Source organism: Trichechus manatus, unplaced genomic scaffold (genome assembly GCF_000243295.1).
Source record: "Trichechus manatus latirostris isolate Lorelei unplaced genomic scaffold, TriManLat1.0 scaffold00014, whole genome shotgun sequence".
NCBI lineage: Eukaryota > Metazoa > Chordata > Mammalia > Sirenia > Trichechidae > Trichechus > Trichechus manatus.
In genome coordinates, this window is record NW_004443950.1 from 13,238,791 (window position 1) to 13,254,122 (window position 15,332).

Here is a 15,332-nt window from a genome sequence, read left to right on the forward strand (position 1 = left end):
AGGCTCGCGCCAGCCGCGAGGGAGCGTCCGCGGCCCGCGCGTCTGCGCCACGGAGGAGAGGTGAGCCCGGGGTCCCACCGACCGCCGGCCCCACCTGGACCGGGTCCCCCACCCCCCGGGTACCTGCCCCAAGCGGCCCGGCTTCCCGCCCTACTAACCGAGGCCGCGTCCCCTCGTGGGTCCGTTGGACACGACGGTGCCCGCAAGCGGCCTGACGTCCCGTGGGCGTGAACTGCTTGAGTGCCCACCGCGCCTCCCAGGTATCACCATCCAGGCGCTGCGGCTTTGCTCTGTCAGCTCTCTCCAGGATGTTGATTTCTGAAATGGAGCCATGGAGGTTTGTGCCACCGAGAATCTGAGTCTGTCACACAGACGTCCTCATTACATCCTCCTGCCACTCTGGGCCTGATGGCTATTTTAGTCTTTTTGTTTTCTCTCTTTTTCTTTTACTCTCTTCTTTTTGGTGTTAAGGACGGGAGAGAATCCTGCAAGATATTAATAAAGCATTTAGAATTTATGCTTCTGTTGCTGTGGTTGTCACCTCCGCTCTATGTCAAATTTAAGACTCATTTCTTAAGGATATCTCTATTTTCTGCTTTATTTGCACATTGATGGCTCTGTTGCTCGGCTGGCCACCGCCGCCCGGCGTCTGAGATAGAATTGTGTTAATCTGTGGAAAGGAAAAGGCTGATCATTCATGAGCAGGCGGACGGAATTCAGATAGCATCTGGCCGATTTTCTCCGTTTTTATTTGAAAGCTTTCACATTTCTGCTGATAAATACGAGGTTTTAACTTTTTATCTTGGTAATGCTGGGATACATTGCCCCCTCTCCCCATCCTTTTTCCCCTATCTGTTCATCAGCTTTTGCTTTTGGGAAGCTACTTACTTGTTAGCGGTAGTTTCCCAGGTCTCTTGTCACTGGAGCTCTCTCTCCTCCATCAGAGGTAGAAGCTATTCCCCTCCTTCCTGTCCCAAGTTACTAAGACTACTTTTTTTCCCCCCTTGTTTGCTATTGCATTTGTATCTTTCTGAACATTTTAACTTACACGAGGGATAGGTTTGCTCTGATTGCTATTAACATACGACTTTCTTAAATTCAAATTTTAAAGATTCCTCAGGGTTTATTGATTTGTCCTGTCTGCAGGAATCCAGTTATGCATAACTCCTCAAACTTAAAGCTTCAAAATAAGATCCACAGCTGCATTGCTAAGATGTGGCCGCAGAGCTTGCTTTTCGAGTTTTGGCTGTATGGTTGTCATTGTTTAAATCGAGTGCAAAAGAGGTTATTTCAGTTTGTTTAGTGTAATAGCTGTTTACAGGTAAAACTTTAAAGACTCATAAAAGTAGGTCTGCTGTATTTTAAAGATCTCATCATTCTTGTGGGAGAGACACAGCACCAGGAAAGGCAACAGATTGCTTCATATCGCTTTGCTGTTTTGGAGTGTACTTAAAAGGATTATGATTGATAAGGCTGTCTTGCCAGCGAATGTTGACACAGGTGTGCATCGTTATCTTAATTAAGATCCTGAGAAAATGTTGTCTATAAAATGGTGACATAAGAAGGGTGGCATATTTTTGTACAGTTTTTGCTTTTGGAGAATTTAATTGCACTTGAAACCTGTCTCTGAGCTTCCAGATTTTGTGAGAACTTTGGCAACAGAACTTTTACAGAGAAATGATAGTTTAATGTTAAGTGTTCTGGCATGTATTAACGCTACTTGTGGCTTTTTGGCCATGCCTTGTGTCAGCTTTTTTTGGGCTCTACCTTTATGGAATAATGGTTGCTAATTTAGAAAGAAAAGCATGGAATAGAGCAGTATATCATTATGCAAACATTTATTAGTGTTCAGAATAAATCTGTAGAGGAAGGCATGCTTAATGTGCAAAAGGAGGATTATAATAAGAAGGTAAATATGAGAAATTTATACCACTTCTTTTTTTTTTTTTTTTTGGAAGAGAAACAGCCTCCTAGAATGTTTTAATGGTCTAACACAATTTCTTTTTCATACCATCAAATACCTAGCTACAGTGTTGGTGGAATGCCTTGTTTTTATTTCCAGAAAAAGAAGAAAACTGTTTTATTTCTTTCAAAACACTGAGCAAGTGAAGATAATGCATTTAGTTTTATTAGTTTAAGGATCTCATTATAGATAAAAATCTTAATCTGAATGACTGCTGAAATAATATTACTATCCTTTACTCCAAATCGTTGAATGCAAAAACAATAGCAAGACGGCTGCTGTTTGTTATTGTTCCTTTGGTTTACCCAGCACGTAATACCCTTTCACATAAGTATTGCATTAAGATCCCCCCTTTGTGTAGCTCATTATTTCCTGGAAGCTAGCTGTCCATCAGTATGTATATAAAGTGTGTGTGTGTGTTCATATTAAAATTCGTTCTAGAAAAAGGAAATGAAAGTGGAGGAGGCAATAGGCATATGATCGGAGAAGCCGGGCATGGAGTCACAGCTCCTTCGTGAGTCCGAGGATAGTTAGCTGGTCGGAATGACCCGGTAAACTAGAATCAAAGACAGATTTATTTGGATTTGTTTGCTGAAGCTAAAACAAGAGCATTAATTTTGAGGTAATTGCTTTACTCAGCCCCCAGGTCCCCCATCAATGTTTTTTTTCTAGCAGCTAAGAGCAGCACCCCTATGCTGTTATCCATGTATTATTTTCAAATTTGATACGTTGTGTTAAAAGAGATGAAATAGGAACATTAACTAATTACCTATCATCCATTTTGATGAACAACACCAAAAATTATTAATATATTTTTACATTATAGAAATCTTAGGAAAATTTTAAAGGTTCTTCAGTTGATGCTGTGGAAGTCAATGATATCATGTAATCCTGAGTGAACTAAATATGTTCTTTAAAATAGATTAGGAAAACAGTATCATACTTTTGAATAATGTTTTAACTCAGATAGCACAGCCTGTTTTGAGTGTTAATATCTCAATTCCTTTACATTTTTTACTTCAATTTCTAGATTGTGTTGACTCCTGTACCTTTAACATCTTTTTGGTATATTTGTTAGGTATTTATAGAGAAGACTTTTTCTTAATAAAATAGCAGCTGATGCAACTCTAAGAACACGGAAAAGCTAGGAATTATTTTTTCTTGTTCAGTAATGACTCTGGTTTGCTTTCACAGCGTTACTCTGAAGTGTGATACTGATGACTTATTTCTGCACAAATCTGCAGCATTTTGATGGCTGTATTATACCTAAGCACCAATTTACTTGGCAAATCAACTTAGAAGCTTCAAAATTGAAAACCAGTCTATTCTAATGTAGTTTGAGTTTAAGTCTTTATTAGTAAGGAGGCACCTAACATTTGTTCAGGAGAAGAGAATATAATTTTCTCTTGCAGTTGTCATTTATGTAATCCATTTTTCTAACCTTTTCTCGGGCTAATGATATGCCACACCTTGATACAGTTTTTATTTGTTTATTTGCCATGATATGGAATGATACCTTGGAGAAAATTAGATGAGATATTCATGTCTAATATCCCCAAAGTATTTAACTAGTCTTCGGTGTTTCCTTAAACAGAATCATTTTCATTTTCTGTGCAGGTGATGAGTATGATGCTTCCATAATACATTTGGATGTTTTCAGCCAAGTTCACTTCTGAACTGTGGGGCTCCTCCAAACGTTGGCTGAAATTTGTCCTTGCACACCCCCAGCCACATCCGGATGTGTCTGCCTGCACACCGTCTGCTTGTGTGTGGAGTAAACCAAAAATAGCATCAGTGCTGGTTTGACCAAAGTACTTATATTAGCAATAGGGGCTAAGTACAGAATGTGGAGAATGTCGCATGGGGCATTCGATTATTAAAATTTCATTAATGCATTAAACAAGGGTACAGTAAACAGAAAATTTTGATTCATGAAATTAGACTAATTTATTTTTACTGATATCATTGGATAATGAAATTTATACTCATTACTTTTAATAAAAATCAAGACTACCATTCTGATATTTTATAGAGATAGAATTATTTTAAAGGAAGTAATCTGTTTACACAGAATCACAGCTTTTGATTATTTTAATTACCCACTTCTTTTAAGAAAAAATTCAGTGCGAGATCAGCTCCAGCCACGGATGCCAAACTCTTAATGACAAAGAGTGGACAGGTGTGTTCTATGGCTTGTCATTTCTAATCAAAATAGGGGCTAACGAATACATGCAAATCAGAAAAGCTCTGAGGAGGAATTATTTTGCAGAATATTTGTGTTGTTTAGTGCGCAGTGAAAGGAACTGGATTCGGTGATAACATTTAAGTAAAAAGAGATGGTAGTATGACAAAAAGAGTAACAATAAGCTACTTTTACAAAAGGCTGCTATAGTTATTCTTACCTCCTCTAGAACAAATTCTTCTCTCTGAATACTTTCAAAGGCATTAAAGTGATATTTAACATAATTAATGTATACATATTTAACATAATTAATGTATACATAATTGCTTTTAAATAACACATTTGTATTCCCCTATGACTGATTGGATCCTATGGAGATGGGCTTTCATGTATGACCATTACAGCAAGTTAAAACACAGCACAAATATAAAGAAAATGTTAAGCAGTGAGCAATCTGATTCCTCTTTGTTTACCTTTTAAGCTTAGGGGTTTTTTGTTTGTTTGTTTTTAACCCTGTGTAAAGTTGTTGAGTTGAAAAGATAAGAGGGTCATTTTTTTTCCTTCCCCTCCTAAGGATAAATATAGGAAGAATCTAAACATCCATGTAGATTGGTTGAGTTTTATACCTGTTGTCAATATTGGTTGAGTTCTATATCTGTTGTCAGCCAAAATGTATTATTAAGATGTATATTTCATATATATTAAAGGTTTGCAAACGTATTAAAACTAATACTCCTTTCATATATGCTAGGTATTAGGGGTTTCCCCCACTCTTTTGGATATATGAAAAACATATCTTTTCAGCAGTAATAGGTCATGGTTGATTAATTGAGAAGGTTGTACTAAATGTTCTCTAGTGGAAATGGCTAAAGAGTATGCTTTTTGAGATATATATCATCCAGGAATAAAATCAATTGAAGTATTGGTAATTAAATTGTAATTCCATGAAGGAAGGAAGTGTGCAGAAGATGAAGCTAACTATGGCTGTTTTTCTCTTTAAGAGTCTACAATCCATAATGGAGCTACTGTACTGGCTATTGGAGAGAAGATTCTGAAGATAGGGAGGTAATATTATCTCTTTTAAAAGAATGCTTTCCTCTGTAATCCTGAGACTATTACATATAAGAACTTTATCCAGTAGATAGCAATTTCTTTAAATTTTGAATATGGAAACTTAGATTTCCTCTGCTAAGCTTTTGAGCCTGCTTCTCCTAGGGCTATGGGCAGCATTGGGGAAGCTGAGAAATATCATTTAGGCATACTCAGCATCCTTAAAATAGCTTCTTTCTGAGAATTAGATCTGTGATGGTGTCCTGCACAGTTCCAGTAGATGTCATTTTAGTTTGTGGCTAGGATGTGTTTGCATTTAGCGTGCTGCTTAATTATCCTCATTTACCTCCCAGTTCTTTGTTGCCTTCATTTGGGGAGTATGTTCTCTGCAGGGTGATTTAATACCAGCCACAACCAAACTCTGAGTGGAAGGCTTGGTGGTTGACAACTGGTCCCAGAGCTCAGCCAAGGAGCTAGTTGGGCCCTCCCTGGGGCGTGCGAGTGTACTGGAGGCCAGGAGCTCCCACACATGAGTTCTTTTCCTGGGTTAGAGCTTTAGGTCCCTTTCCATTTCCCTCTTAATCCTAGGCCATGGGTACTATTTTCCTTTTCCTCCGGCTGGGTTGGCTTGCTGCTTACTCTGCAGCTGTTGCAGGGATTCACATGGAATGGAATCTCTAACTGTTTTATTCTGGATGATGGCTTTGATAATTTACTCGTGCTTTTCCATTTTCAAAAACCTGACTTTGGTGTTAGAGAATCAATTTAAGATTCTTGAAGAACAAAAATTACATTCAATTTGTATCTGTAAGGAAATCTTCTGTTTTCTGGTGCTATGTAGCCACATTGATAATGCCGGTTAAGTTAAAAACAGTAAAACTCTTTTTTAAAAAAAAAAGACCAATTATTGCATGTAAGAATGTTTATATAGGCTTAAAGTGTGCAGTGGTATTTATATCAATTTTTTTTCTTTTTAATGAAAATTAAATACTTTTCTAATCATCAAAAATGTCTGTCTCTTGAACTATGGAGGAATATTAACAGAACTATAAAGGGCTTCATGGTGTCTACTTATATAATTAGGAATAGGTAAGAAATGTGATAGCTAAAATTGATTTCTTCCATTAAAGGAACTAGTGTACATTTAAAACAAAAACTTCAGGAAAAAGATGCTAATCTTTAAATAGTGTTTTTGGTTAACAGGATAGGGAGGAGAAATATTCTAATCTCAGAGTCCTTAATTTATGCCTAGATAGAGGTAGTAAGCACCTGAGAAAGCCATTAAAATATAATCTAGAAAAAACTGTTGATATCAAAGTGATTACTTGGAAAGCATTTTACATTTGCAAAACAGTTCAATATTATGGCCTTGATGAGCTTTGTTCTTCATATGCTTGGTGGCGTATTACTCCGGCTTTTAAAGGGTCGGTTTTTGTACAGCTGGTGCGTGGAATGCAAGAATATATTTGAATTCACTAGGTCTTGCTAGTCATCTTAAAATCTGCTCTGATATTACAAAGTTGAAATATAATATTTTTTAATAGCAGGAAAGTATAAAATTTAATACCTGGGCAACTGAGACCTTTAAGCCTACTCTGAAAAGTATAATCTTGACGTCTATGGCACTATTTTTTGTCTTTGTCATACAGACAGAATTATGGATATTCTATGATCCAAATGTCTTTTTTTTTAAATTCTAAAATTTTATTCTCTACAATGGACTTTTAAAGTAAAGGATATACGTGCTTTTGAGAGTAAAATTTTGAGTCATGGGCTAATTTTCTAAGCATCAGTACATAGGAGAGCCGCATTGATTAATTCAGAACTGTGAAAGGGGACAGGTAACACTGTTTTCAGCTGAAATTTACTAATGCAGCGACCATCTAAATTAAGTGTTTGTTAACATAATAGGGATGGCATTTTCTCCTCCTCCTGCTTGTGGTTTTGTCCAACTAGATGCTACAGTGGCAGTTGCACCGACTGTTAAGTGTTTAAATGATGACACCATTATGTGAAGTGATTTTGAAATGAGAGATTCCAGCCAAGAATTACATCTGCTCCCATCTCCTTCAAATCATACTCTCTGGCAGTACAGATTATGATTGATTTGTTTGTGACAGATTGCAGGAAACAGTCATTGATTTTTCAATATTTTACCTTAAAATTATTTACAGTTGTAACCATGGGGAGGTATTTCCATGGGCTGTCAGCCCCTGAAAGACTAGGATAATATTCCCTGCTCTCTGACAAGACAAATTACCTGTAATGAGTGCACTAGCTGAAGGGTATACTTTTATTTTAAAATATGTCAATAACCCCAGTGACTAAACGAATATTGATTTAGCATAATGAAGCCAGAGTAATGTGAAAATGAGCTTTTTCAAGGGGCATGGTAAAGACTTTCTTTTTAGCTGGTTGCAAGAAGCTCTTCATTCTTTCCAGCTAGCTAGCTAGTAGAAATACAGAGTTTTATAAGCAGACGGTCAGGAATGATAGCGTTCTGTTTGTGATAACCAGGGTCCAAATATTTTGTCCTTGCTTTTAGCAATCCTTTTTCAAATCTTGTTTTGAGTCTTACTTTTAGTCCTAGGGTAGCTATTGATGTGTTTGATGTTCTCTTTAATCAACTTCATGTTTCCGCAATTTCCATACATTTTGTACTGGAACCACCAGTAATGAATATTAAAATGAAAGTATACAATCATTTGTAGGTGACATAATAATTATCTTAAGGCATTTCAAATTTAATTATAGTATTTAATGTGCCGTATTTTATGGCAGAATAATTCTCAGTCTCTGGACATCAGACTGCTTTCACTGGGAATGAAGATTAATTTACTTAAAGTCCTGATTTGTTTTTAGGCATCAGTGCATGTTTACATTTTTGTCAGACTTTTCCCCCTCTTTTTTCATGTAATTCTCAACTTCTTATGGATTAAGATCCTAATTCATAAGGCTCTTCAGACAGGAATGATAGCAGAGAAGTATATACTTTCATGTTCATAGTCCATCAAGGGGTCTGAAGATTTTATGCCTGAGGAAGTAGCTCCATATCTAATATGGTAAGGAGAAGACACACTACACAATGCCAGTAATATATAGCACGAACGTAACTATTTGAGCAAGATGTCAAACTCATATTTCATGGGAACCTAACTCAACTTATGGCACTAATAGTAATAAAAGCTTATTAAAAGCAATATGTGGATTCCTTTTAGAAATTAAAAATGAGTTATGATTTAAAGAACATTCAGATGGCTCTTTGTGGATGCTCATTCTCCTGTAGCATGGCATTGGAAACGTTGCAATAAAATGGAAAATATAAACGTATCTTTTAATGGAAAAGAATAGACTCTAGAACACAGTTATTGTTTTCTTTTCTCCCAGGAGTTTGCCAAAGGGTGTGGTACAGATGACCTCTGTCACTTGTCTTAGGTGTGTTCTCCGTAAACTGGTGCTTTATAAAATGCTGGACCCATGATTTCATATACTGGAAGATTTCATTTCTCCATTGCCGCCCTCCTAATTCTTTCCTTTTTTCTATGAAAGGACCTTGAAATGTAGAAATATGAGTCTGCACCATCATCCTATATGAAACTGGTGGCCCAAATTCTTCAGCTATTAATTTAGTTCATAGTTTTGCTTTGTTTTTAAGTTGATATAGTATCCTTGAAATTACTTATGTCTTACAGAAAAAAAAAATGGTTATAGATATTTTTCCCTTAATGGTGTTTTAAATTATATTTTCTTCAGACATATCTATGCTAAGAAAAATACCTATATTATTATTTACTTAATTTTGGAGTAAAATAATGAATGTGTTATAGTCAGCACCTTCTGACGCCATCATGTAATTTGAACTTGTATGTTTATCTTACAGTACATGTGTAGAACTGGTTTTGTGAATTAAATTTTAAAAATTTGGACATAAATTAAAGCTTTTTTTTTTTTTCCAAATACTAACTCTGCCCTTTACTACTTTCTTCCCTTAGAAAAAAATATCCTGCCTGGGGTTGGTTAAAACATTTGTTTTCAAAAAGAAGAAAACTCTTTCTTGTATTTGTATCTATTAAGATAAACAGTTTACTTTGATGCGGTACATACCAATCTACTTAGTTAATATTTTTTCCAGAATTCATTTTACTGTGTTCGGTCTGACCTTCTATGATAATTTAATATAGGAACAAATTAGCATATAATTCTATTTTCCATGTGACCTCAACCAATTGCAGAATTTCACCACCACGTTTGGGGCGCAGTTTGATAGTTTATATAGACTATAGCATGAAGTGTTTGCGAACGTTCAGTGCATCCTGGCTAACATATAATCTAAAATGTTTTAAAGAAGGCAGTTATAGGAAACACTTCACCCCTATTGCTAAGTTATTAAAACACCTCCTAAAGGTAGCATTTTTAATTAGTGAGCATAATTGATCAGTGACTTGTCTTCTCCCAATCATAAAGCAGCAGGGCAAAGTTAAGTGCGGTCATTAAGGTACAGCATATTAGGGACTGATGGTGACAATGATCGTGACAACTAAATGGGTTTTTTTTTTCTTTTAGATTCAGCCATCAGTCTTTGAGGCTTCCTGTGGTCTGTTTCAGTCTAGATGCAAAGTCTCACTGTCCTCACGTCAAAGGAACATTCTAGTTGTACTTCTTCCAAGACAGATTTGTTCGTTCTTCTGGCAGCCCATGGTGTATATTCAGTATTCTTCGCCAACACCGTAATTCAAACATGTCAGTTTTTTGGTCTTCCTTTTTTATTGTCCAGCTTTCATACGCACATGAGGTGATTGAAAATACTATGTCTTGAGTCAGACACACCTTAGTTCTCAAAGTGATATCTTTGCTTTTTAAGAGTTTAAAGAGGTCTTTTGTAGCAGATTTGCCCAGTGCAGTACATCTTTTCATTTCTTGACTGCTGCTTCCATGGACATTAATTGTTGATCCAAGTAAAATGGAATCCTTGAAGACTTCAGCCTTTTCTCTCTTTATCATGATGTTGCTTATTGGTCCAGTTGTGAGGATTTTTATTTTCTTTATGTTGAGGTATAATCCATACTGAAGGCTGTAGTGTTTGATCTTCATCAGTAAGTGCTTCAAGTTGTCTTCACTTTTGGCAAGCAAGGTTGTGTCATCTGCATATTGCAGGTTGTTTATGAATCTTCCTCCAATCCTGATGCCCTGTTCTTCATATAGTCCAGCTTCTCAGATTATTTGCTCACTGTACAGATTGAATGAGTATGGTGAAAGGATCCAAGTCTGGTGCACACCCTTTCCTATTTTAAACCCTGCAGTAGCCCCTTGTTCTGTTGGAATGACAGCAGCCTAGGGGAGAGCACAGACATCCTCAAACCCCATCTATCTTCACCCCCACTTCCTAAATGATCTTCCTACAACGGGGAGCTGATCATGTCATGCCCTTGCTTCAGTCCTTTGGAGACACCCTCCTGTCTAGCACTTCTCAACTCCTCAGCCCCATTCACAAGGTCTCACACCACCTGACTTCAGCAGACTCCTCCACTCCATTGGCTGGTTCTCTAGAGCAAAGCATCATATACACTGGCCACCACCATGCTAGGCATCTATTGCCGCCTCCAGCTAGAGGGCCCTCCTTTTTCTCATCCATTTCTGGTCAAATCCCCACATGTTCTTTAACATCTTCCTCATTGAGGCTTTCCAGGACTCAGTGTCAGATACACAGATGCCCGCTCAGGAACCCCATCAGTGTTGAGTGAGTGCAGAGCTGGAAAGGGCACTTATAAATTCAGCCACACCTCTGACGATTTCCAGGCCCTGCGTCTTCTTCAGGTATCTCACAACTGGAAACAATTATAAGCTTTAGACCATTAACCAGTTGCCATCAAGTCGATTCTGACTCACAACAACCCATTTATGTGTCAGAGTAGAACTATCCTCAATAGGATTTTCAGTGGTTGTTTTTTCTGAAGTAGCTTGCCAGGTCTTTCTTCCAGGTATCTATGAGTGAACTCAAACCTCCAGCCTTTCAGTTAGCAGCTGAGCATGTTAACCATTTGTACCATGCAGGGACTTCTGGACCATTAGGTAGAGGTAATTGCCAAATCCACCATCCATCTCTCAGTCTGTCATACTGTGGTGGCTTGCGTGTTGCTCTGATGCTGGAAGTTATGCCACCAATGTTTCAAATATCTGTAGGGGCACCCATGGTGGATGGGTTTCGGAGGAGCTTCCAGACTAAGATAGACTAGGAAGAAAGGTCTGGCAATCCACGTCGAAAATTAGCCAATGAAAACCTTATGGGATCCCAACAGAACACTGTCTGACTTGCTTGCTTTGGACAAGTCATCAGAAGGGATCAATCGCTAGAGGAGGGTATCATGCTTGGTGAAGTAGAGGGCCATTGAGGGCGTGTGAGACCCTCGGTGAGATGGGTCGGCACCATAGCCACAGAGATGGACTCGAATATTCTGGCGACTGTGAGGATGACGCAGAACTAGGCAACGTTCCGTTCTGTTGTCACCATGAATCAGAATCGACTCTTCGGTTGCTAAGAACAAGGAAAACAACAGTTATCAAATAACACTGAAACCAGCATCTCAGGACTGCGAGAGAACAGAGCAGGGGCTGTTTAAGGTTGGAAGTGGGTAAAAGTGGCTTTCCAGGATGGAGGCAGCTTACCTGGGATTCCTATCCTTCCCAGAGAGAGAGACAGTCTAAAACAATGATTGGCAGACTTTTTCCATAAAAGGCCAGAGAGTAAGTATCTTAGGCTTTGTGGCCAGGCGGTCTCTGTCTTTGTTGCAGCTTCTCAAATCGGCTGTTGCAGCATGAAAGCAGCCTTAGACAAATGGACACAACTCTTTTCCAATTAAACTTTATTTACAAAAACAGGCTGTGGCTGCTCTGAAGGGGATGGAATGTTCCCCTTCTTCTGCCCTATCTCTAAACAGCCTGTCAGAGGCCTCTCCAGGCCTACCTTTAGAATTTCTAAATCCTGGACCTTGTCTCCCCCTAAAATAGGGTAACAATGAATAATCTGACTCCACTTACCCATCAGTTGCAAAGGCCTGAAATGCCCTTTACCAGTGGAGTGAAAGAGGTACATGCTGAGCCCTGTGTGTTTGTAAAATTAATCTTTGATCCAGGTTATTATGAGCTAGAACATGAGATTCTCACAGTGAAATTATTTGGGGACTAAAACCTTGCCGTAAAGCGATTCTGTAGGGTCAGCAGTGTCCCGGCTTTGTTTTGGCTGGCTGCGTGAATTTTGAACCCAGAGAGTCGAGTTTAGCTTCTGTCCTAAGCTAAGGTCAGGATACCCATATCCGTGGTCTGGACATACTGGATATACTAGGATTCCTGGCCTATGGGAAAAAAATACAGGGGTTACTCATATCTTGGAGTTGTTAGAGTGGCAGGCAGTATAGCAATGCGTAAATTAAGCCAGTGGACATTAAAGGCAAGCACACCTGCTTCCATGGTGATACACTCTATAATAAATGCCCAAGCAGAATAGCCATGTAAATTAAAATCTAAAGCAATAGAGTCCCTAAAGCCCTGACATAACCAGCACCAGGGAAACGAGGCGAAGGAGGCCTGCTAACAATACGTATTGCTCTTTGTCACCTCCCTCTGCTCCTGAGGGGCTCCGTGGAGGTCGTCCTGCCACCCTATTTCCCCAAAGCCACAAATCAGGACATCTTTTGTCGGCCTGACTGAGCGGGACCACCTAGGAGTGAAGCCACTGCCAGGGGAGCTGCGAGCCGGGGCCTCTGACTTTGTCCTTGTCGTCTCCTGGTGGTATGTTGAGTGTCTTCAGATTAGCCACAGTCTCCTACTCTGAAAGCCAACCAGAATGGGACATTACTCACCCAGCCGCTTTTACCCTGAGATGCCGTGAACGTCATTGTGTGCATTATAGCCTTCAGTGGCGGGTTTCGTTTAAAATCCCAAAATGCTTCTCTGTCTCTTTCCTTGTGCCTTAGATCTCTAAAACCCTAAGAAAAGTGAGTGATGTTCCTGATATCTCACATCTTTTATTTATATGATGTCCAAACAACTTGTAGATTATGTTTCAGTGCCCCAATTTATTGAGCACCTACTAATGGGTCTTTACAATGTAAAATTGAGTAAGAATGATGTAGAATATTGATCATCACACAAACACACAAGCTAGATTTGTCTCCCTACAACCTTTTCTCATGTGAGCATAAAAACCCCGTTGCCATCGCGTCAATTCCAACTCACAGCAACCCTATAGACAGTAAAACTGCCCCATAGAGTTTCCGAGGAGCCGCTGATGGCTGCCCACCTTTTGGTTAGCAGCCATAGCTCTTAACCACTGCGCCACCAGGGCTCCTCATGTAAGCGTAGTTCATAATTATTTAGCTTTTCTCAAACAAGGTGTAAGTTAGCAATTCTATACCTCTTTCCTCACCATTTATCTTTGGATATTTAGTTTTGCATTTCGAAAATCCATTTTGAATAAATTATTGTCATTTTTAAAGAGGACTAGTTTATCTTCGTTTATTCTAATGTTATGTACTTTTATACTTGAATTATTGTATTTGGTTCCTGGCCTATTTTATTTGTCATCTTATGACACGTATTTTCAGCGGAGACACTTAGGCCAAACCCTATTTATTCATACCGCAGTACATCAACCATAAAACTATCCGACTACAGTGAAACCGTGGCAATCTGGAAACCTCGGGGAGTGGATTCTTCAAGATAGCCAAGTTTTAAGAATTAACATTAACTCTTTGTGGTAGAAATCTTTCTAAAATAGATCATACCTTTTCCTCTCATCTTGCAAATGATATATGGAGTCTCATTTAAATTTGATAATAACTCAAAGGTCATCAGTAAGAATTGCGCTATAACTCAGCTCTCTAAGGACTTGGAGTATTTTTTTGTTTTTAAGTCTCATTGGCATTTTTTAAAACATGCCTTTGGTCAATTGTTATCCGCTGTATTTCTCTCTGGCTTACTTATGGTCCTTCTTCTGCTGTTTAGATTGTGCTTTTGTGCTTCTGTGGACTTGGGGGCTCTTAACGGAGCTTGTTAGAATATAAGCAGGCGTGAGAAAGGGCTTCCAAGGCCAAATAATGGGTCAGAGACCAGTTTGGAGTATGAACTTGGAAGCAACGCTTGGCTCCCTGAAAACTCTTATTTGCTGATGTTTGGATTTCTCTGTGTTATAGCCAATTGGCTGGTAAGATGGGGGAGATCTGTCCTAACTCCTCTCCTCAGCATCCTCCTCTATTTCCAAGATCTCTGCAGAGATCCTGATTCCAGCCAGGATGGGGGAGCGCTAAGCCTTGGATCTGGGGACTAAGGCAGCTAGTTGAACATCCCTTAGAAAAGAAAATCAGGTTTAAAACAGGCCTCATTTTTTGTTCACAGTTTATTAAACAATGCCTATATTGTGGTAAGAGAGTCCCTAGGTAAACAGTTAACATGCTAGCTTCTAACCAAAAGGTTGGCAGTCCGAGTCCACCCAGAGGAGCCTCAGAAGGAAAGCCTGGTGATCTGCTTCTAAAAAATCGGCCATTGAAAACCCTATGGAGCACGGTTCTCTCACATGTGGGGTTGCCATGAGTTGGAATCCACTAGTGAACCGGTGGTGGTGGATATTGTGATAATATCCTTTTAGTTCACTCTCTCTTCTTTATCCTATTCCTTTTTTTTTTTCTTCACTTTTGTATAAATTGCTAAGTGTATGTCATTTTGGCTTATAATTCATTGAGACTAAAGCTAGAACTTTAGTTTTAAGAAGCATCTTTAGCTAAAACTGCTGAGCCCATAATGATTCTAATTTTCATCTTTTTGTTATATGCATTATTATGGATGTGTCACATACATTTTTTACTTTAGGTACAATAACAGAATGAAAAATACTTTGTTAAAGGAGCTGGCAGAGGACCACTAGACCTGGAAGCCTTGATTGTCTTACATTTGCATGGTGCTGCATAGTTTATCCAGCATTTTCATCATGTTTTCTCATTTGATCTTCAGAACAACATAGGGATTATGTTGTCCCCCATGTCAGAGGCAGGAGACCGGAGGTGCAGAGGTGTCGAGTGACTTGCTCAAGGTCCCATTACTGTTCATGCTCTCAGATTGAGCCCAGATTCTCTACTTCCAAGACCA